The sequence below is a fragment of the Protopterus annectens genome, chromosome 2.part0 (assembly GCF_019279795.1).
Source record: "Protopterus annectens isolate FY-2018-M chromosome 2.part0, PAN1.0, whole genome shotgun sequence".
Taxonomy (NCBI): domain Eukaryota; kingdom Metazoa; phylum Chordata; order Ceratodontiformes; family Protopteridae; genus Protopterus; species Protopterus annectens.
Genome location: NC_056728.1, coordinates 351,430,998 through 351,453,927, shown reverse-complemented (window position 1 = coordinate 351,453,927; position 22,930 = coordinate 351,430,998). Strand labels below are relative to the sequence as shown.

The 22,930-nt window shown below is 36.5% G+C and overlaps 1 protein-coding gene across 3 annotated transcripts in view; it reads left to right on the top strand.

Annotated features, from left to right (window-relative positions):
- The window catches only part of SYK (spleen associated tyrosine kinase), a 1,380,702-nt gene that overhangs the window by 304,932 nt on the left and 1,052,840 nt on the right, over positions 1–22,930 (top strand). The window lies entirely within an intron of this gene.

Below are 22,930 nucleotides of genomic sequence, written 5' to 3'. Positions count from 1 at the left end.
GCACCTTATGCCTATAAGGTGAACACCGTAACCACTATGCTAACCTCTCACCCTTGTAGCTACACTTATACTCTTTAACTATGTACATATTTACTTATTCTGATCTCTTTCTATTTCTGTTTGTTTACTATGTCTTGTACTATTACTATATTCCTAGGTTTTATATTTTAGCTACAATCCTAGTGTAAAGTATCATATTATAGAGCATTTATAATATATTTGATATTTTTTAATTTAGTACTACTGTAAGAATCAGTCTTATTTTCCTTAAATGTTATGTCTAATAGTATCTGAACAACCATCTGAAAAATCTTCCCTTTTAAATGTCAAACTTTCCATAATAAATAGTTCTGAGATATTAAGTTTTGTTATCATTAAAAAGAAACAATAACAGAGAAACACAATCCTAATTTTTTTATCAAAAGTGTCATTCTATAGGCTAGTATACAAATTATCCTTTTGGTATACTGCAAGCATTCAGAACTATTTAATAACTGGCAGTTATTATTAGTATTATGTATAGAAGGCAATTCACTGTTGTTTGCTTCTTATCTAACTTGTATTCATTGATATCTTAGCATATGATTCAAAATATTATGATTATTTACTTTTAGACAGGAAGAAATAATCTGGACAGTTGTTAGAATTTTCAGATCTCCTGCGGTATCACAAAAGTGCCCATAACTCTAATTAAGTTGCTTCAAGCTGGTCCTCATGACAAGGGCCTGCAAATGAATAGTTTATTGGCTCAAATTCACACAAAAATGTGCAGAAGTGAATCCAAGCCACCTCTGCATTATATATCAATCCTCAAACCCTTCCAAACCACTAAATAAACAATAAAAAAGATTTCAAAGTATGTTAACCACTAAAAAAGCTATTGTATTTAAAGAAATAGTATTTAATGTTTCAGTAAGCACTATTTGTATGAGATGTTTAATATAAACAGACTCATTTTTTTGTGTGAATGTTACTCTAATTATTTGTTAATATTCCCATAATAACTTTTATATGTGTAAGAAACTATATTTTTATACTTTGTTTATAACATAGCATAATTTTCCTGGGTGCTATTGCATGTCAAGTATACTATCAGTATCAAACATTCACAACTATGTAATAATGACAGTGGTTTAGAAAGCAATTCACTGTCTTCCAGTTATTGTCTAACTTGCACTATTCGGTGTCTTAGCATATGATTCAAAATATTATGATTATTTACTCTTAGATAGGAAGAAGTAACCTGGACATTTCTTAGAATTTTTGGAACTCCTGCAGCAGTACGAAAGTGCTCATGATTCCAAGCTGCCTTAAGCTGGTTTCCATGACAAAGGCTTGAGAATGAACAGTCCATCAGTTACAATTCACACAAAAATCATCACATGTGAATCCAAGCCATCTCCATACCACACATCAATCCCTCAAACTTCTCCAAACCACAGAAAACAACAAAACACATCTCAAAGTATCCCAATTACTAAAAAGCCATTACACTCAAAGAAATAACATTTAATGATTCAGGAAGCACTATTTGTATGAGAAGTTTTATATAAAGCAGACTGTCATATTTTAAAGGAGACATATCATATAAACTTACATTAAAAGAATGACAGTTATGTGTGATCCAGGTTTAACTTGTAAAAGTGTGAATGTTACTCTAATTATTTGATATCACTCCAGCAATAACTTTTATATATGTGTGATCCAGGTTTAACTTGTAAAAGTGTGAATGTTACTCTAATCGTTTGATGTCATTCCAACAGTAACTTTTATATATGTAAAAAGCTATATTTTTACACCTTGTTTATAACATAACATCCCTTTCATGGGCGCTATTGCATGTCAAGCATAGTATGAGTAGCACACTACTGGACCATTTTAAAAATCCAGAATGTAACTTAACATGCCTCTTTATTGTCATTTGTTGGATCTTGTATTATGCTTAACAGTACATTGCTCAACTATGCCAAGATATCAGAGTATTCCACCTGACATACGTTTCAACATAATAATGATTAACTTTGAATAAAATGTATAGTTTAACCATTTAAACTATAAATGAAAATAAGTGGCTTTAATTTCATATATAGGCTCATAGATTCATAGGTGTGTACTAGGCTAATGGCCCTGGAGCCCTTACAAGCCTAGCCCATAGGATTACTCTGGCATTGGGCCACCCAACCTTAGTTTCCAGTGCCTCTCTTGAGTAGAGCCACTGGAGTGATCCCTGGGGTGAATTTTCTATTTCCCATCCACTCATCAAGATTTCTCTTGAAGAGGGCCAGTGAGGTGCTCTGTTTGACATGTATGGGAAGTCTATTCAACAGCATGGGCAGTCTCTGGGTTATGAACTTGTCCCTTGAGCCCATTCTGTTGATTATGGTAATGAGGGTGAGGTCTCTGGAGCATGTGGTGCGGAGAGATTGGGATTTCTTTAGCTGTAGCATTTCAAACAGAGCTGGGTCAGACATGGCTTTATAAGTCAAGCAGAGATCACCTCTAAGTAGGTGATATGAGACAGAAAATAGTTGGAGATTTTGCGTCTCTCCATACAGGACAATTGTTTAAGGCCTAGGATCCTCTTGGTGAGGTAATTTTGCGGTCTCTCCAGTTGTTGCAGGTGTCTAGTGAGGACATGCCAAATGGAGTATTGTACTCAATGATTGGCCTAATGAGGGAAGAGTAGAGGGAGACAATGACCTCTTTCTTCCTGGATGCAAAACCCTTAGTAATGAGATGTGCCACATAGAAGGACTTTCTGACCACAGTGGCAGTGTGGCAGTCAAAGGAGACGTTGATGTCAACCTGTGTTCCCAGATCTCTTGTAATGCCTTCTCTGTTCATTGGACTACCATCGATGTGGTACTGCATGAGAACTGGGTTTTTCTCCAAAGGGGGTGATGACACATTTTTTGGCATTGAGCTTAAGGCCATGGTTCTGACACCAGTAGTTGGTCTCAGTGAGGCCTTTCTGTAGGATGTTAACATCACTTGGGGAGTTAATAATGGCTCCCAACTTACAATCATCTGCAAACATTGTCAGCCAGAGTCTCTTCGTTTTGGACTGGACTTCTGAGAAGTAGATACCAAATGGGAGAGGACCCAGGACTGATTCCTGTGGGACTCCACTCATGACTGGTCGGCAGTCTGACTTGGAGTCAGCTACTTTCACACTGTGGGTTCTATCTGTGAGCCAGTTTGCAAATCACTAGATATAAAGGTTGATGCCTAGCCTTAGTGAGTTTTTCTATGATTCCTGAGTGGGGAATAGTATCAAAGGCCTTGGGCCGATCAAGGTAGGTTGTATGAACCACCTTGCCTTCATCCACAACTCTGGTGACTGACTCAAAGAAGTCAACCAAGTTGAGCAGGCATGACCTACCCTTCACAAAACCAAACTATGTGGGATCCAGAGTTTGGAGATTCCCTATATCCTTGTTTATTAGGTCCATGATGATGTATTCCATAGCTTTGCATATAAGACTTGTCAGGCTAACTGGGTGATAGTTCCCAGGGTCTGTAGACACTCCTCCTTTTTGGAGAGGGATGACTATAGCTGTGCAACATATGGTAGAGACAAAGCATGAGGTGAGGCTGTGACTGAACAGGGCACACAGCTGAGGTGCCAGTTCACTCTGTAGGTCATGATGAACACAGCCAGGGATGTTGTCAAGTCCCATATATGCTGTATTCCTGGCCTTGCACAGTGCTGTTTTAACCTGTGCAGCACTATTACTGGGTGCCTGGAAATCTACTGGTATTGCAACTGGCCCTTTGGGGGGGAGGGGTAAAGGTGGCACTGAATCTGTCAGCCAGTATATTGGCAATATCTGTTGGCTCGGTATAGGAGGTACCATTGTGCAGCAGCTCAGAGCAAATCTGGGTATTGCCATGGAGGTTCTTTACATAACTATAGAAGGCCTTGTGGTTGTCTTTACTATCTGCTGCAATAATATTTTCATAGCTAGCTTTAGAGGATTTGATGAGGGATCTCAACTTTTTGTTGAAGCTGATAAGGGAGATTTTCCAGTCTTGGGACTTCACTTTATTCCACATCAGTTTCCTCCTTCTGTTGTAGAGTTTGTTTATGGCAGGGGATCATCAGATCGGTTTCCTTTTTTTTTGGAGGAGAGCATCTTGGTTCTATTGGGTATGGTGAGATTCATGCATTTGTGTACGGTTCGTACAGTGCATTGGTGTATGATTCAGCAGTCATGCAACTATTCTCCATTTTCATGGGTGACGTGAAGTTAGCCACCTCTGTTCTTAGGAGCCCAAAGTTAGCTTTGGAGAAGTTTTTCATGGTGGTTACCTTTGTGGGGGATGTGGGAGGGATGTGGATTTCCAAGGTGATTAGTTTGTGGTCAGATCTAACCAGGGAGGAGTTGACTATTAGTGTAGAGCAATGGTTGCCCATGTTAGTAATGACCAGGTCAAGGATATTGCTACCTCTAGTGGGGGTAAGAATGAGCTAGTCCAGGGAACTGGAGTTAATGAATTCCAGGAAATGTTGGGCAAGTGTATTGGTACATGCGTAGTTTTCCCAGTTAATGGAGGGGTAGTTGAAGTCACCCAGTATGAGTGTGTTAGGCTGAACCCCAATATTCTCCAGGGTGTTTAGGAATGTAGAGTGAGTGTCTTGGGACATGGTTGGGGACCTATAACAGGCTATGACCTGAATCGCTGCCTTACCCAATGTTAGCTGCACCTGAAGTATCTCTGATGCATTATGTTGGGCTACCAGTCTGGAGGTGTGAGCATCCTTTATGAAGATGGAAACACCACCACCTTTGGAGCTTTGGTCCAGGTTCTGGGGCCGAAAGGTGTGGAATGAGTTATAGCCTGGTAGTGCAGGGGTGCTTTCTGCTGCCTTGAACCAGGTCTCTGTTACAGCACAAATGTCAATGTTCTCCATTTTAAGGAGTGCTTTGAGCAAATGCATTTTGAAATTTAGACTTCTAGCATTGAGCAGCATGACCCTCAGATTGCATTTGTTTGTAGCTCTTATGGTGGTAATTTGTTCTTTGGAACACTGCCTAAAAAAGGCACTATAGGGGTGGCAAGAGCCTTGGCCAGTATCTGGAAGCCCAGGGGTGACAGATGCAGGCCATCTCTGGCAAAGCATCGAGGTATGTCAATCATGTCATCCAGGCTCTCCATTTTAAGGAGTGCTTTGAACAAGTGCATTTTGAAATTTAGACTTCTAGCATTGAGCAGCATGACCCTCAGATTGCATTTGTTTGTAGGTTTTACGGTGGTAATTGGTCTTTGGAACACTACCTAAAAAAGGCACTATAGGGGTGGCAAGAGCCTTGGCCAGTATCTGGAAGCCCAGGGGTGACAGATGCAGGCCATCTCTGGCAAAGCATCGAGGTATGTCAATCATGTCATCCCAGGCAGACAGATACTGGATCCCCTTAGAATGACACCAGAAACTTAGCCAGTTGTTGAAATCAGTCATTTTCTGCTTGCACTGTGGTATAATTCTGGGTGATGGTAGGATGCTGCTCAGGGCTAGGGTCGTACCCACCTGGGCTGCATAATCCAAGAGCTCCTCCATGTCTCTTTTCATGTAGTCCAGGGAGGTACATCTCAGGTCATTCACACCCACATGTACAATGACAGAGTCATATTTGTACCTGTTGTTGAAGGACTTGAGTGTGTGCATTATATGGTGGATCCTGGCACCTGACAGGCAGCTGACTGTTACTTTCTCCTTATTCAATCTAGTGAGTGGGACATCAGTGTGCCTCACTATTGAGTCACCTATATCTAGTGTGCTGGACATGCTGTTCTGCCTTAGGGGCTTTGGTTGAGTGGCACACTGTTCGGGAGAGTTATGTGTCTCATGATTAGTGTTGTGTTGTGGTGGTAGAGTGCATTTCTGCCTTGGAGGTCTCTGCTGTTTGGGTCAATTTTTAATGAGAGCCTCCACAAAGGTGGCGTTGTAGTTTGTGTTTTTATGTGAAGGCAGTGCTGGTGTGTGTTTGGATATATTAGTGCATCTCTTGCAAGTCTGAGCGTTGGGAGGTAAAAGGAAAGGGTTGTCTGTGTACATGAGACAGTAGCTACTTTGCCTCATGATGCCCAAGTTCACCAGGTTAACAGGAGAAAGCACAAGGAACTGACCTTTAGACATGCATGGAGGGGTGGGAATTAATAATAAGTACTGGAGCTTTTTCTTTGTAGAACTTTTAGTGCTGGTAATACTTTTGTGTGCTACAATAATTGCTACATGAAGCCTGTATGGTAAAGTGCTAAACTAATAAGCTAGTAAAAGAGCAGGAGATGAGAGAACTAGCAGATCTATGGGAAAATTTGAAGAGCCAAATTTGACACCTCTCTGAAGCTTACAAACAGTCCTGGATACAGCAAATCTGTTTCTGGACTATACTAGTTACAGGAAAGGTGGGAAACAAGATCAACGTGTAATTTTAAACCAGAAAGTTGAAAGAGATTGAAAAACTGCCCAAACAGCCAATAAACTACAAATTATGGGCCAGAAACCACTCCTCTTGTGGTAGATAGGCTATCTAGTGCATACCACTCCCACTGATAAGCTAGAAGGCTTCCCTCCAACACAGAAAGGTTTGGGGACCTCAGAAGTTTACAAACAGTCTTGGATACAGCAAATCTGTATCTGGACTAGTGTAGTTATAGGAAAGGTGGGAAACAAGTGCAAATGCAGGCTTTTAAACCAGAAAGTTAAAGGAGATGGAAAAAGTGCTCAAACAGTCAATAAACTACAATTTCTGGGCAAGAAACCACTCCTCTTGTGGTAGATAGGCTACCTAGTACTTACCACTCCCACTGATAAGCTAGAAGGCTTCCCTCAAAACAAAAAGGATTGGGGTGGCTCAGAAGCTTGCAACAGTCTTGGATACAGCAAATCTGTATCTGGACTAAACTAGTTACAGGAAAGGCAGGAAACAAGCTTAGAATGTTTTATTGTTACAGAAAAGCAGCTAAAACAGCACTAAAATAATGCAAGTGCAATGCAAGCTAAGTGCCAAAAAATATACTTATCAGCTGAGAAACACAATCAGTCAGAACACAAAGTAAAATGGAAAGGGAGACAGGAGAAATAGATGATAATTGAGGGTTAAAGCCCTAAGTGGGTTGGCCTACTCAAATGTTCTCTCTGTATTCGGTAGGATGAGCTAATGACACTAGACTGGGATAGAGCTGGAAAGAGCTGAACAGATGGGGCTGCTAGGAGTGTCTGAAATCAAAATATGACCTCACTTTACTCGGTTGAGTGAGCAAATGAGATGGACCCAGGAGGAGTGTTCAAAAACAAATTTACAGGAGGGACGGGCAATTCCAAAGCCAACAAGATTGATACCACAACAAGAACAAGGAGGGAGGGCAGGAAACTAACTGCAGAGGACATAAAAATCACAATATTCAGTGAAGTAAATAAATATAAAAAATAAAATGCAGTACTATCTTTAACACAATATTCAATGAAACAAATAAATAAGCAGAAAAATAAAATGCAGTGCTATATTTTAACACTGCAAGTTTGTACTTACCTCAGCTTGTAATAACCAAACAGCTCAAATATTCAGCTATTCAGAAGAAATAAATTCAGAGATAAGTGACTAAGACTTATAAGCACAGAGAAACCCTCAAGGTTAAGAGTTCAGCACCAAATATCAATGAAGTGAGAATAATAACCCCCACTTACTGCAGAGAGAGAGATCACAATATTCAGTGAAGCAAATAAATAGACAGGAAAAATAAAATGCAGTACTATCTTTAACACAATATTTAATGAAACAAATAAATAAACAGAACAATACAATGCAGTACTATCTTATAACACTGCAAGTTTGGACTTACCTCAGCTTGTAATAAAGTTGATGTAGGTATATAACAGATAACCAAACAGCTCAAGTATTCAGCAGAAATAAATTCAGAGATAAGTGGCTAAGACTTATAAGCACAGAGAAACCCTCAAGGCAAAGAGTACAACACCAAATATCAATGAACTCAGAATAATAACCCCCACTTACTTACTGCAGAGAGACAGAGATATCACAATATTCAATGAAGCAAGTAAATACACAGAAAAATAAAATGCAGTACTATCTTTAACACAATATTCAATGAAACAAATAAATAATCAGAAAAATAAAATACAGTACTATCTTATAACACTGCAAGTTTGTATTTATCTCAGCTTGTAATAAAGTTGATGTAGGAATATAACAGTTAACCAAACAGCCGAAATATTCAGCTATTCAGCAGAAATAAATTCAGAGATAAGTGACTAAGACTTATAAGCACAGAGAAGCCATCAAGGCTAAGAGTTCAACACCGAATATCAATGAAGTGAGAATAATAACCTTCACTTACTGCAGAGAGAGAGAGTGATCACAATATTCAGTGAAGCAAATAAATAGACAGAAAAAATAAAATGCAGTGCTATCTTTAACACAATATTCAATAAAACAAATAAATAAGCAGAAAAGTAAAAGCAGGACTATCTTATAACACTGCAAGTATGTACTTATCTCAACATGTAATAAAGTTGATGTAGGTATATAACAGCTAACCAAACAGCTCAAATATTCAGCTATTCAGCAGAAATAAATTCAGAGATAAGTGACTAAGACTTAAAAGCACAGAGAAACCCTGAAGGCTAAGAGTACAACACCAAATATCAATGAAGTGAGAATAATAACCCCCGCTTACTTACTGCAGAGAGAGACATCACAATATTCAATGAAGCAAATAAACAGAATTATAAAATGCAGTACTATCTTTAACACAATATTCAATGAAACAAATAAATAAGCAGAAAAATAAAATGCAGTGCTATATTATAACACTGCAAGTTTGTACTTATCTTAGCTTGTAATAACGAAACAGCTCAAATATTCAGCTATTCAGAAGAAATAAATTCAGAGATAAGTGACTAAGACTTATAAGCACAGAGAAACCCTCAAGGCAAAGAGTACAACATCAAATATCAACGAACTCAGAATAATAACCCCCACTTACTTACTGCATAGAGACAGAGAGAATACAATATTCAGTGAAGCAAGTAAATACACAGAAAAATAAAATGCAGTACTATCTTATAACACTGCAAGTTTGTATTTATCTCAGCTTGTAATAAAGTTGATGTAGGAATATAACAGTTAACCAAACAGCCGAAATATTCAGCTATTCAGCAGAAATAAATTCAGAGATAAGTGACTAAGACTTATAAGCACAGAGAAGCCATCAAGGCTAAGAGTTCAACACCGAATATCAATGAAGTGAGAATAATAACCCACACTTACTGCAGAGAGAGAGAGTGATCACAATATTCAGTGAAGCAAATAAATAGACAGGAAAAATAAAATGCAGTACTATCTTTAACACAATATTCAATGAAACAAATAAATAAGCAGAAAAATAAAATGCAGTACTATCTTATAACACTGCAAGTTTGTACTTACCTCAGTTTGTAATAAAGTTGATGTAGGTATATAACAGCTAACCAAACAGCTCAAATATTCAGCTATTCAGCAGTAATATAGTTAAAAGAATCAATTTTTAACATTTTATAAAACAAACTAGTAACCATTTTAAGTTTGGAAAGAAAGAAAGAAATGATTTACTTTGTAAGAAGTAATATTCAGCACTTGTTCATAAGTATTCAGGCACTTCTTTAAATTAATAAGAATTCATAACCATGAGATACATTGATTTTCAAATATTCTTCAGTTTTATATTGTTTATGTTTTTTATTAACCAACCATCTTTTGTTGCATTTCTCTTCAAATAAGTTGATAGATTCCAGTCCATTTCTTCTGTTTTTTTTTCTAGGATTTTATTTTTCTGTGTAAACTATATTGCATCTTCCAAGGTATGGCATCTTCTTTCCTTCTGGAAGCTGTATCCTTATTTTTGCTGGAACCAAAATTTGTGCTTTAATATTAGTTTTCTTTAAGCCTTTAACAATTAGCACACATGCTTTTCTGTTTGACATTACTAATGTTGAATAGTCATTGTCAAATGTTATAGTAGTTTCTTTAATTTTAACTGGATAATTACTCTATGCAGCTTTCTAAACCAAATCCTTATCTTAACTTGAGAAAAATATTTTGATCACTGACCTTGGTGAAGTGTTTTTTTTTTTTTTTTTTTTTTTTTTTTAAGATGCATTAGAACATTAGAAAGTGATCTATCTGTCCTTTCAATGCCAAAGGAAAAAGCTTCAGGCAGGTACAAAGTTTTAGGCAGCCAGGTATTAAGGAATTGAATCATACTGTCTCCATCTTCTTTTTCATAAATCCCATAAATCCCAATGTTATTCCTTCTAGATCTCTTCTCTTCTACTTTTCCTGGAATAAGTTGTTTTGTTTCAGAAGAAATTCATGTTATTCTTATTTTCAAGTAATCTTCCATCAAAATGAAACATTGCCTCTTCTGTACTCAAAATTTGTGATGACTGTTGTTAAAGAGATTCATTTAACACTTCAACTTTTTTTTTTTGTATTATTCTTTAAAATTGTCCATTTTGCTTTCTAATTTATCTGTCTTTACAGATAACTCACTGATGTTACTTAGTATAGCCTGTACGTATTTTATTCATAGAACTGTCCTGTACACTGGGCTTAGACTAGCTCATTCTGATACAATTCTTTGTAGTTGTCTTGACAGGAAAAAGCAATTAAAAGAGTTTCAAACTTATTATTTTTTGTAGTAAATATTTCAGCAGATGTTTATTTATAAAACTATCAGGTTTTGACATTTCCTGTTTGAGTTCTTTTAGTAAAAATCCTGTAAGAGATATTACAATGAAGCAGAGCTAAAAAAAAACAGTGCTGTTAACTTCTCACCGTCTTGGCCACGTCCTGACAGTATCTATTCAGTGCATTTAGAATTTTATGTTATAGTACATCTAAAGATGACAAGGATATATATTTTTCTATCTTAAATCAAAATTTCACAATTCTCTCCAGCATTAATGATGATATTTGGTAAGGCTAGCACTGAACATTACATCATACACTGCATGAAAGTTTTTGCTGCCACTGTATTAACACAGAATTATAAGAAACATTTTTACACTCTGAATAAACTTGTCAAAGTAACAAAGTACATTATAACTATATCATGTTTGTTTTGCTTAATTGTTTTGAGCTGATATGATTTGTATGAAGGAATGCTCTGCTGCTTGAACAACCCTTGGATGGTTTTTATGAAAAAAAATGTTCCTGCCCAATGCGTGTCTGCTACCTTTTTTGTTACAACTGCTTTATAAGGCTGCTTACTTGGTCATTTCTCATTCACAGTTCTTTTCTTCACTAGAGTGCCATGTTAGCACCACTAATAAGCCTTTCTGACAGTACAATAGCAGTTGTTTTGCCAGAAATGCGACTGAGGTTCTGTTGTATCCTGAAGCATTTCATGGCTGACAAAATTCAAGTTTAATGTAGCTTCTGGATGCCTATCTATAGAGACATATGTTTACCTTGAAACACCATTACAATATTCCAGAAACAGCTTAATATAGCATTCTAACTGAATTGCATCAATATTTAAAAAGTGTCCCTGTCTGAGTCCCTTGACATTGACTGTTCCTGCATTAGTCTAGAATGCTTAAATGAAGTAATATTATGCAGGGTATTCATTGGTTTTATATCATAAGTCTTTGGGGGTAGATTAATTGATTGATTTGAGTGACTGCACAATGGAATTAATGGAATTACTGACATTCAGAATTGCCTTTTCTATTGTGACACACAAAGTTGCAATGTTTCACTTATGTTCCCAGATGGACAGCTTTATTTTTGGTTATAAAGATTGTACCCCTGTTAAAATGTATTTATTTGTTTATGTATGTATGTATGTATGTATGTATGTATGTATTTATTTATTTATTTATTTGGTGACTGTTTTAGTCGCTCTTTTCAGCCGTCTTTTCACTCAAGGTGATATTGAGGCTGCCAAGTGGTAATTTGGCCAGGACTCTGGGAAACTTCTCCTACTCTTGTTTTATATATGCTGTGGGATGTTTTATATCCACCCGAGCTACAACCAACACATACAGATGGGACATTGGTTTAACATCACGTCCAAAAGATGGCACAATCAGGATTGTGGTATCCTCATTATGGTGCACTGCAGTGTCAGTGCTGGAAAAATTAAGTCAAACACCTGGTTTAGGAATAGAACTCTCAGCCTTCTATTCTTCCAACACCAGATGTGAGTGTGCTATCTCTCAGCCAATAATACAGCAAAAAAGTCAACTAGTATTAAGAGACTCTCTACTCCTTTTTTACCAAATGGAGCTAAGCTCTAAAGAAGGACCATGGAAGCTATAGGTTGACTAACATTGACAAAGGTTTGTATATTGGGATGGTGGGAAGGAATAGATGCAGTCTTGTGAGATCAGAGGAAAGCCATGAGCTCAATGAGATATATTAATAGCAAGCTGCTAGAACAGATTTACCTTCACACATTGAGAAAATCTGTTGAAAAAATGTGTCCATTTGTGGTATTGTTTCTGGCCTATTTCTTTTCAAACTTCCAAAGACTATAAATTACTCTTGTTTGGAATGCATTTATTGTTCATTTAAAGGATACATGTTCCTGAAGTATTACAAGAGCTATTGTGCAAATGTTGCACAAGGTTATTTACAGATAAGTAGACTCTATGACAATTAATGTTGATGATTAACATGTAAACTTTTAACAAACTGCTCCCTACAGATAAGGGTTTGATTCCCTCTATCTCCATTTCTCCACTATGTGGTTTTAAGCAAATCACTTAACTATGCAGTCCTTCCAGGTTGCCCCCAGAAAAGTGAAAATTGTTTCTCCTAGGCTTACCTAGTTAGCAGATAAATAAATTGGCAGTAGTAAGTCTGCAGGATGATGTATGTGATGCTCTTAATTTCTAAGTGTCATCTTTGTCAGTAGTACATCCTTTAGACATTTTACCCTATTTGGACAATGCTCATCTTGCTGCTGGTGAATCATGTACTCTCCACATGTGCATAAGCCAACACAAAGCACAAACACACAGACGCACAGTATGTATAGTTATATATCACAAGGGCTTTTTTACTTCCTTCTACTTGTACACAAGCTAAAAAAAATCAGCAGCAAAGTGGTTTACATGGTTTACATGCATTGGGTAAAGAAGACTTACTGCTGAGTAATTGACCCGTATCTTATTCTCAAGCTATTCCTCTTTGTTATCTTTGTTATCATTTTAATATTGGCACCACGCATCTTCAGAAAACAGTCCTCTCTTATTTTGAGCAGGTAGGTGTCCAATCAATACTCAACCACATAATCATATTGTTTATTGAGTATAAATGATAGAGCATGGCCAGTAAATGCTCCAGTCATAAACTGGGCTTAATAGTAGCCTGTTATCTTTGTGACATCAACATCTGAATGAAGACATAATCTGTGTTAACCTTCTATTTTCTGACATCACTTTTGCTTCCCTCCTAGTCATTTAAGCCAAATATTACTCGAGGCTTAAGCTACCTCTTTTTTCTGAAGCACAGTAATCAAACGTTTATAACACTTCCTACTTTGTAGTATTATAAATAAACATTCTCACACTTGAGAATGTGCATCTGCATTTCAAACTGTGTTAATTCAATGAAACAGAACTTCATTTTATTTATTGCATGATACATATTAAATTCATTTGCAACTTGTATGTTGCCTATCAAAAATTCCTAGTTGCATTTTTCATTATGTGTGTGTTTGTTTTCTCCACTGCAAATATATTTTTATTCCAAATGAGTTATTATATCAGGTCAGCTTTTGCCTAAGATTTTCTTTTTCTTTTTTTGCCTGATACTACAGACGTACAATGCATACTTTGTGTTCTTTGTGAGAAATATAACGTGCTGCTAATATTTTATGTTACATCTACTGCATCACAAGCTTAAGTTTAACATTTAGTATTTCTGCAGTTCATCAATATCAGTTTACCATCATATATCATGTGGAGAAAATATGGAACATTCTTTGGTAATTATTATGCCTTCAGGAAATATATTGAAAGTGACGGTTTCATTTTTGTACATTTTTCAGGAAACAATGGACAGTCTAAGTTTCGACTCAAAATACACGTTATGTCCTTTGTATCAATCTACATTTTTACCTTACAGGATAGAAATATATTATTCTGTGGCACCATTGTACATAGTAATACATTAAAATGCAGGAATGTGTGTTTACTATTTATTTCCTTTTCAGTGAGCATGCTTTTGGTGAAGCAGTATGACTACAGACCACTTGCTAACTGTAATATGCACTTAAATGCAACACATTTCTCAAGTTCTGTTTTGCACTTACTGCATTACTCTGCCTTATAATAATAACAGGTTTCCCACTGATAAAGCTGGTGTCCAAAAATTATGTATTCAAGTGTGTGATTTATTTTTAGACAACTGTGATCAATTTGCCTTAATCATTCATTAATACTTTACTTGCAAATGCTAGTTCACCTTCCCACACACATACAAACCTTACAACATGTAGTATGGTGTCTTGAATTCACTATTACAAGGTTGCCATTTCACAATTTTAGCAAAAGATCAATGTTTAATATTTTAAGTAATGATATTAAACTATTTAACTACATCCTATTTTCCAAAATGGATAACAACATTGCCTTCCATAGGCTAATGCTCTCGTAAAGACAATGCTTTTGCTTCCTTTAGTTTACAGTTATTATTATGGCCATAAATCTTAATTAATCATCTTTTTGAAAAAGAGTTTCCCCTCAGATGCAATTAATTCCTGTCTGGTTAAAGTGTAACTTGTAATTTTCAGACATAAAATTGTTATCAATGAAAAAAATATATATATACATATATATATATATATATATATATATATATATATATATATATATATGGATTCCTATTACAAGAACGAAAGTTCACTACTTCAAACTTGTAATAGGAAGCCTCACTTCTGCGAAAGTTCACTTTAATGAAAGTGAACTTTTGCGTAAGTGCACTTCACAGAATACACCGCAGCACAGTGGAGGACATAAAAAAGAAGCTATGTCCTCCACTATGGTGTGATAGTCACGGACCTTAGGGTTAGGGCATGGGTTAGGGTAAGGGGATAGTTAGTAAAGCTATCCTCTTACCCTAACCCATGCCCTAACCCTAAGGTTCGTGACTATCGCACCATAGTGGAGGACATTGCTATGTCCTTCACTGCGCTGCAGTCATCACAGACCTTAGGGTTAGGGCACAGGTCATAGTAAGGGGATAGCCCTATGGACTATCCCCTTACTATGACCTGTGCCCTAACCCTAAGGTCTGTGAGTATTGCATGGAAGTTCAGTACAACACCCATTCGTTGTACTGAACTTCGTGTAAGTGCACTTTCAATTAAGTGCACGTTCGCTGCAGTGAGCATTCCATGCACTATTCTGAATTAGTGAAAATTCGATCTAGAATATGGAACCCATATATATATATATATATATATATATATATATATATATATGTATATATATATATATATATATATTGTGTTATTCGAAAAGACTGAAGCTGTACAGTGCAGCCATCTGTTGAGAGGTGAAAGGGTGATGCTGCAGTTAACTGTGTTCCTAGTTCCCACCCAGGAATATGGCATTTGTATGTGGAAAGAAAGCCACTCCTACTTTGGAGCTGGAGCCATGATTGGACCAAGTACCGTCATATACATGTTGCTGCAAACACTGGGAAGACAAGTCACTCTCCACCTTCTACAGTACATGAAAGCATGATAATATGAATAGTATAATTACAAAACATTCAGTTCAAGTAGTGTGCATTCTGTATATATCAGCTTCTGGGATAGCGTGAGGCCAATCCAAAGAATTCTGAAAGCCCATCAGTAACAGATCATATAGCAAACAGCTGGAGGATGATGGGGTAAAGGAGAAACTGATGTGGACAGCATCATGTTCAAAAAGCAAGAGGACATTTTAACCGCAAATTTTGGAAGGAAGAAAATAGAGTGCTAGCCACCAGCTACTGCAGCTGGTAAGAGTAGACATCACACCTGCAACGAGGAGGAAACAGCACACATCCAGTTATGGGACAACACCACAGGGTACAGCATGAATGGTGGCTATGATAGCAGCATTGTACATATCTAGATTAAGGGAATAGAGCTGTACTGACATTGCTGACACTTAAATGCAACACAACTTAGGAATGCCTACAGAACTTTCTGCCATTATGTCCTTCTGATTCCTCTTGGCCTCAAATCTTGCTTTTTCATATTTGCATTAGTAATTCCAAAAACCATACTACTTGCAAGGTATTAGAAGACTTTGTCTTAAAGCTTATGTGAAGGCAAACACAGCTGTGTTGATGTTTGAGTTCTGTCTAGTACAGCTAAAGTAATACATTGAATATTATTTTTATACTATTTAGTAGTATTGGAATAAACTTCATATTTCTCTAAATATCTCAGCATTCAAGTGATACAGACAAAACTCCGCAGCTTCATATGAAAGCTTACAGCTGTATGAAAAAAGTGCTGATTACAATGTGTGTGTCTTGCTTGAATGGTTACTGAGATATCGTAAGCTGTTTATACAAAATAAAAAAATAATATTTCCTATGTTCATTGTGGCTTAAAAAATAATATTTCCTGTATTCATTATTGGCTTATAAAATCCATTTTAAGACCAAGAACTGAATGAATGCAACTACTGCAAATATTACTTTGAGTCTTATAGTATGCCGTTTATACTTTTAAAATAGCACTTACGTTTCTAGAGATATGAACATTTGTTTGAACTGTTTGATGATAACTTCATATTTTAAGGTTCAGACCATACCCAATGGAAGTTAGAGTACAAACTTAAAAGACCTCCACTGAAGGAAATGAGTTACTCTCTTGGGACATCAAACTGCAGGGAGAGAAAGAGGAAAGGCACACAAACAAATAGACATACTAAGAATGAGAAACAGAGCGACAAAAATACTTATAAATTTACGGTATATGGAATGACAATACTTAATAAACAGTTACTTATAACCACACAAGAAAATAATCATAAAGAATGAACACTTTTGATGAGAACTGAATTCCATCGAACACAACAATAACCATCATAGACTACAATGCAGCAGTCAATATTAGGCACCATTGTATTTACATTCTTTTATGTGGTGGTGCAACTGTCCTCTCATCAAGACTCCAACTGGGCATGCCTAAGATTTGTCCCATTAGTTTAGACTTGCTCTGTTATGTGGGAAAGTGCAAATTCTGAATTTTGTAGAATTGGGAGTATTAGAGAATTGTTCCGCTCATGAAGGCTTTGGTATTTACTATTTTGCATATATCAAGTAAGGAAACGCACAAGCCTTCCTCTGAAGTTGTAACCATGACAATTATGGAAAATAACTCAAAGAAGTAACTAGGCTTATCTGTAAATTGCTTTGAAATCTGTCCCTTTGTGTCATTTTCCCAAAAAATGTTGTCTGAATGATGTGGAGAAACAAAATATTTTTCATTCATTGCAGTTTAACTGATTGTTAAATAGATAACACTTTAACTCCCGTGAAAATAGTGTAATTAATAATAACAAATGTTGAAAAAAATAAGTTTGATAACTCAAATCTGTATCCATCTCCAGTGTAACAAAAGTGTTTCAGTGCATGTTTAGCATGAACCAACTTTTTCATACATGCATGGGGTGGGTTTGTCTGTGTTACGTGATCAAACCTTTTTAATTAATATTGTATTGTAAGTCTGTAAACAGCTTAAAGTGAGACTTCCCCCCATGTTTGTGCCTGCAGTAATTAATTAAGTAATCTATGTATTTATTTAGCTTTTAAAATATGAAGAGGTCAGCTAAGCTGAGATAGATTGGTGTTTTTAAGTTTTCAATATTTTCTACTTGCTGTTGTTCATGAAAGCAGGCACCTTACACAATCCTTAAAACATCTGATAGTGAATTCAAACTTACAAACACGAATAACTTTATGTGGATTGGCACATTATGACAATTATAAAGCACAACTATAATTCAAACATTAGTCAGCACACAGTATGTCTATATAACAGGAACTAATTTAGCTAACTGCTGCAAATTACTGAAACAGAACTATAAAAAAAACTTCACCTTCTTCATATTACAACTATTGCAATGATAAAATAAGTCATACAGTCTTAGTTTAGATATCATGTTTCTTCTGCATGATTACAGTGAAAAAGAACGTCTTATATAGAGAGCTGCATTTTACAGTAAGATGTAAAGAATAAAAGTAAATAAAAAGAGAACATCTATTTTTACACATGTAACAGTCATTTCTGAACAGCGCTTTAATGCACAACTTATGAAACAATATAAATATTGAGGAATATACTAAATTTTATATAAAGTTAAATTCAAAATACTCTGACAAGTTAGTATGAGTCTTTAATCTCGAATAAACAGATCTGCCTCAGACTACTGTCATTGTCTTTTTGGAACTTGATTTTTCAATGAATTTTTTTTTGACAGAGTTACAGAGGTTTGATAACATGTTTATCTGAGCTAGAGTGCAACATATTTGGTTTAGTGCCACTCTACCCAAGATGAACAGCATCGCTTTAACTATACATCAACATCATCAATGTAGCAAACGTCATCGCTAAGCAGACCTGAATAACACGAAGATAAAAATGGGACCAATTTGGTGGAGGATGATTATTATTTATTTATTTTACATTTGTTGACCGGGTTTGTCTGGCTGAGCTGATTGCCCTTTTTTCAGAGGAGGCCCAAGGAGAAAACTCCCACAAATTTACAATGAAATTGTAAAAGTAAAATGAAAAAAGTATATAAACAAAAACATTAACATTTTTAAGTTGGAAATAGTAAAAGCATAGAAATTATTTGGAGAGATTAAGTTGACATTACACTTAAGATATGTGCAGAACAGTATGCAAGTTTATAAAACAGTATACTAAGTTTATAAATACAGCCAAGGTAGTTACAGTTAGTGAAAAACATACAGACAGTATATAAGTAGAGATATTTTTAAGATTCAGTGACTGGTAATTATCTAAATAAGATTACTAAGAGAGCTGACACATAACAGAAATAAACTCAGTGAGGGCAGACAGTAAGCTATATAGGAGAGGGAGACAGTTTATGGAAGGTGAGTACAGTGGCAAGACCAGTGACATTTTAGGTAGTCTTTGGTGGTTTATTTAAATTCATTGAGTTGTTTAAGTGAACTAATTTCCAATGGGAGTTTGTTCCAAGTGATGGTAGGTTAGTAGCTACAGAGGTTTTGACCAATTTTGCTCTTGGGTTTGCAAATTTGTAGTACGTTTTGGTCTGAGCTTCAGAGAGTCCTAGAATAGTGTAGAAGGAGATTAGAGGAGACAGGTTGGGACAGAAAGATGGTTGATAACAAGATAGAGTGGATAATCTGAAGCTGAGGGAAGAGAAGCTGGTGGGGAAATTCAAGCCAGTTAAAGGGTTTTAAAGAGAGACAATGATGAGAGCTATAGCTTTGATTTGCAGCAAATCTGGCGACTTTGCTATAGGCATTCTCTAGCTTAGTTAGGAGAGAAGTGTAGAAGTTAGAGAGGACCTGAGAGCTGTAAGATAGGCTTGGTAGGAGATAGGCATGAGAGAGGGAAACTTTAGCTTTGTTTCATAGTAACTTTATTTGTGTATAAGATGCCACATTTTTGATTGGTTTTCTTAATGCAATTATTAACATGCAAATAAAATTTCAGTTGGTCATCTATCATGACCCAAAGATGTTTTGTGTTGGGTTCAACTATGATAGGTGTTTTATTTAGAGAATGGATATCAAAAGTGGATTTAAGGTTGTGTGGGTTTTTGGGAAGAAAAAGTAAGAATTTTGTTTTTTTTAGGATTCAGAATTAGCCGATTGTTAGAGAGGCAGGTCTCAACAGAGTTGAAGAATTTCTGAGTAATAGAATTTAAGTCAAAGAGGGTGACTGCAATGGTGATGACTGTAGAGACATCAGCATATTGGACAAGGGATGACTGAGGCAGGCTTTATAGAGTAGAATAATAAAGATATTGAAGAGTGGTGGACCAAGAATAGCTGCTTGGGGAACACCCATTTTGATAGAGAGAGAGAAGAAGAGAGAGCAAATAAACATTTTACTGATTGTAGTCAATCTGTGAGGTAGGTAGTAAGCCAGGCGATGGTAGACATAAAGAAGTTAAGGTTAGTGAGTTTGTCCAGAACAAATTAGTGAAAGACTATATCAAATGCTTTAGAAAGATCTAGGAATAAGTATGACACTAGTTTATTGTTATCTCTGGCCAGAGAAATAGTGTTGATAAAGGATAAGAGGTTAGCAGTGGTGCTATGTTTTGGACGAAAGCCATGTTGTGTGGGGGTGAGCAGATTTTCTTGAAGTAAGTGTTCCATGACTTGCTTATGGATGCATTTTTCTGATATTTTTGAGGGAGGTAACAGGATGGCTATGGGTCTGAAATTGGAGATTACTGTGGAATTACCTCCTTTGTGTATAGGTAGGGTATAGAATTATTTCCAGATAGAGGGTACTTTTGATGCAAGATTGAACAGTTTATCAGTATAGAAACCTGAATGGTCAGAGAGTCTGCTCCTAATTGAAGGAACTAGGGAGGTAGATTATCAGCAGATGCAGAACAGAGTTTTAGTTTGCGAAGTAGAGATTTTATGTAGCTGGTAGGTATTGGTTTAAATGAAAACATGTTAGCAGAATTCTGACTAAAAGGGAGATCTGGTGGATTTATAGTGTTAGAATTTGAGGGGACAGGACTTATCATCTTAGCAATGGATTCAGTGAAGTAAGAATTGATGATTGAAGCTGTTTCTTGGGGTGTATTTGTTGGGCAGGGATTAGGGAATGAGGGAGTTACCAGGATGTAGCATTTGATTTTTTGAGTGCCAGAAATTCTTGGGTTTTGTAGTAAGGTTTCTTCTGAGTTCTTTATAGTTTTGTAAGTGAATGGGGAGCTTAGTTTTTACTCAAGTTGTCCACATTCTATCTCTTGTTTTCATCAAGGAGTGGGTAGCATTAGTTAACCAGGGAGATATGTTAGATTTGACACATAGTTTGCGTAGGTGTGCCAATGAGTTAAGAATATTTAGGAAAGTTGAGTTGAATGTGTTTACTGCTTTGTCTAGAGGGAGATGGGCCTAAAAAGACCAATTTATTTTGGAAAGGAGGGTATTAAAGGTTTCTAGGTTGAAGTTTGATAGCTTTCAACATTAAATGTATCTATGTGGTCTGCAGAAATGTGGAGAGAATCATAGAACATTTACTGGAGAGTGATCGCTTAGGGAGTCAGGTAATGTTTCAGGGTTGAGATATTTATATGGGTCTGAGACTAATATCCAGTCAATAAACAAGCTGGAGTTGTAATATTTATTAGCATGGGTGGTTGTAGAGATAATCTGAGTAAAGCCATGCAACTTGATACTTAGCAGAGTTGGATGAGGAGAGGGATATCCAATTTATACTGACATCCCCTAGGAGGATGGTTTCATTATGTATGTTTTGAGTAAGCCAGGATATAATATGTTCAAGTATAGGGTTGTTGTCACCAGGGGAGTATATAAATAACTGCTACAGTAATTCTAATATGATTGTTAAGTTTAAGTTTGGCAATTAGGAGTTCAGGAGGTAGAAAGGATGGAGTTTGTTTGTATAGTGATGTGAGTGTAAGATGGTTTGAGCTGACAATGGCTATTCCTCCACCTTTTTTATTTTAGCAGTCTAGTCAGGGCATATTATACCCTGGAGGGAGAAAGTCTTTATCAAAGTTAAGAGGTTTTAGCCAAGTTTCCTTTAGGGAAATAATATCTGGGGAGTGAGTTGACATCTAGGCACGGAACTCACTAACTTTATTCAGCACACTTTTAATATTCATTGAGTAAAAAGATATATTTTTGGGAGAGTAATGTGTCCAGTGACAGGGCCAGTTGAATTGTTGACAGGGGGGAGAGATTTGGGGTTTGGATTCAGATTAATATTGCCTGAGAGTAGTATAATTTTAAGGAGGATGTTTACATTGTAGAGAAAAGGGTAGTAGATAAAGTACTTTACTTTTGGAGAAATTGTGGTGGAAAAAAGAAATTTGATTTTTGGGAAGGAGAGTATCTGTGGAAAAAATGGATGGGGAGATTTCAAATGAGTGAAAAGGTTGTGCAAAGGCATCTGGGTGAGTGGATGTTGTATAAATTTTCAGGTGTGCGTTGGATTTTATAAGAGGTGACAAGGTAAAGTAGAAGTAAAGGAGGATGTAGAGGAAAGTTAGAATCATATTGGTTCAGTCAAAGAGGTAGATCAGTAATAGTAAGCAAAAGGGATGGAAGTAGATTCTTATAAAGATATTAATAACATCAGAGTAAATTGGGAGAAAGGAGGGATGGCTCAAGTAGGAGGAGATGTGATAGGTGAATTAGTCAATCATTCAGACCTGGTGATTATCTAGATGTGAGGTGTAACCAGCTGGATTGCACCAGAGAACTGGAAGGGGAGGGGTTTGAATGGAGGGGAAAAGATATGGGGGTGGGTGTGAATGGGGTTAGGGTAGGGGAGTGGAGTGAGCCTGAGCATAGCTAGGGCAAATGGAACCGGGCTACACTGAGCAGGAAGAGCTCTGAAGAAAAAAATTTGTAAGGTGAGACGTGAAGGCATGATTAGAGGTAAAATTATTCTGTAGGAAAGATACTTAGCCAAAGCCTGGGGAAGAAAGAGTAGTAGAGGGGTAAGATAGTGCCGAGACTATCATGTGAGAGAGGATAGGACAGCAGTGAAGACTAAGGGGAAAATGCTAAGCAAAAAAAATTATAAGACTCTGGTGAGTTCTTTTAGTGGAAAGTGAAGATGTGAGGTAGGGCACAGCAGGTACACAACAGATTAAATAGTAGATGATGGGAGAGGAGGGTGTTTCTGTATAAATATTTCTAAC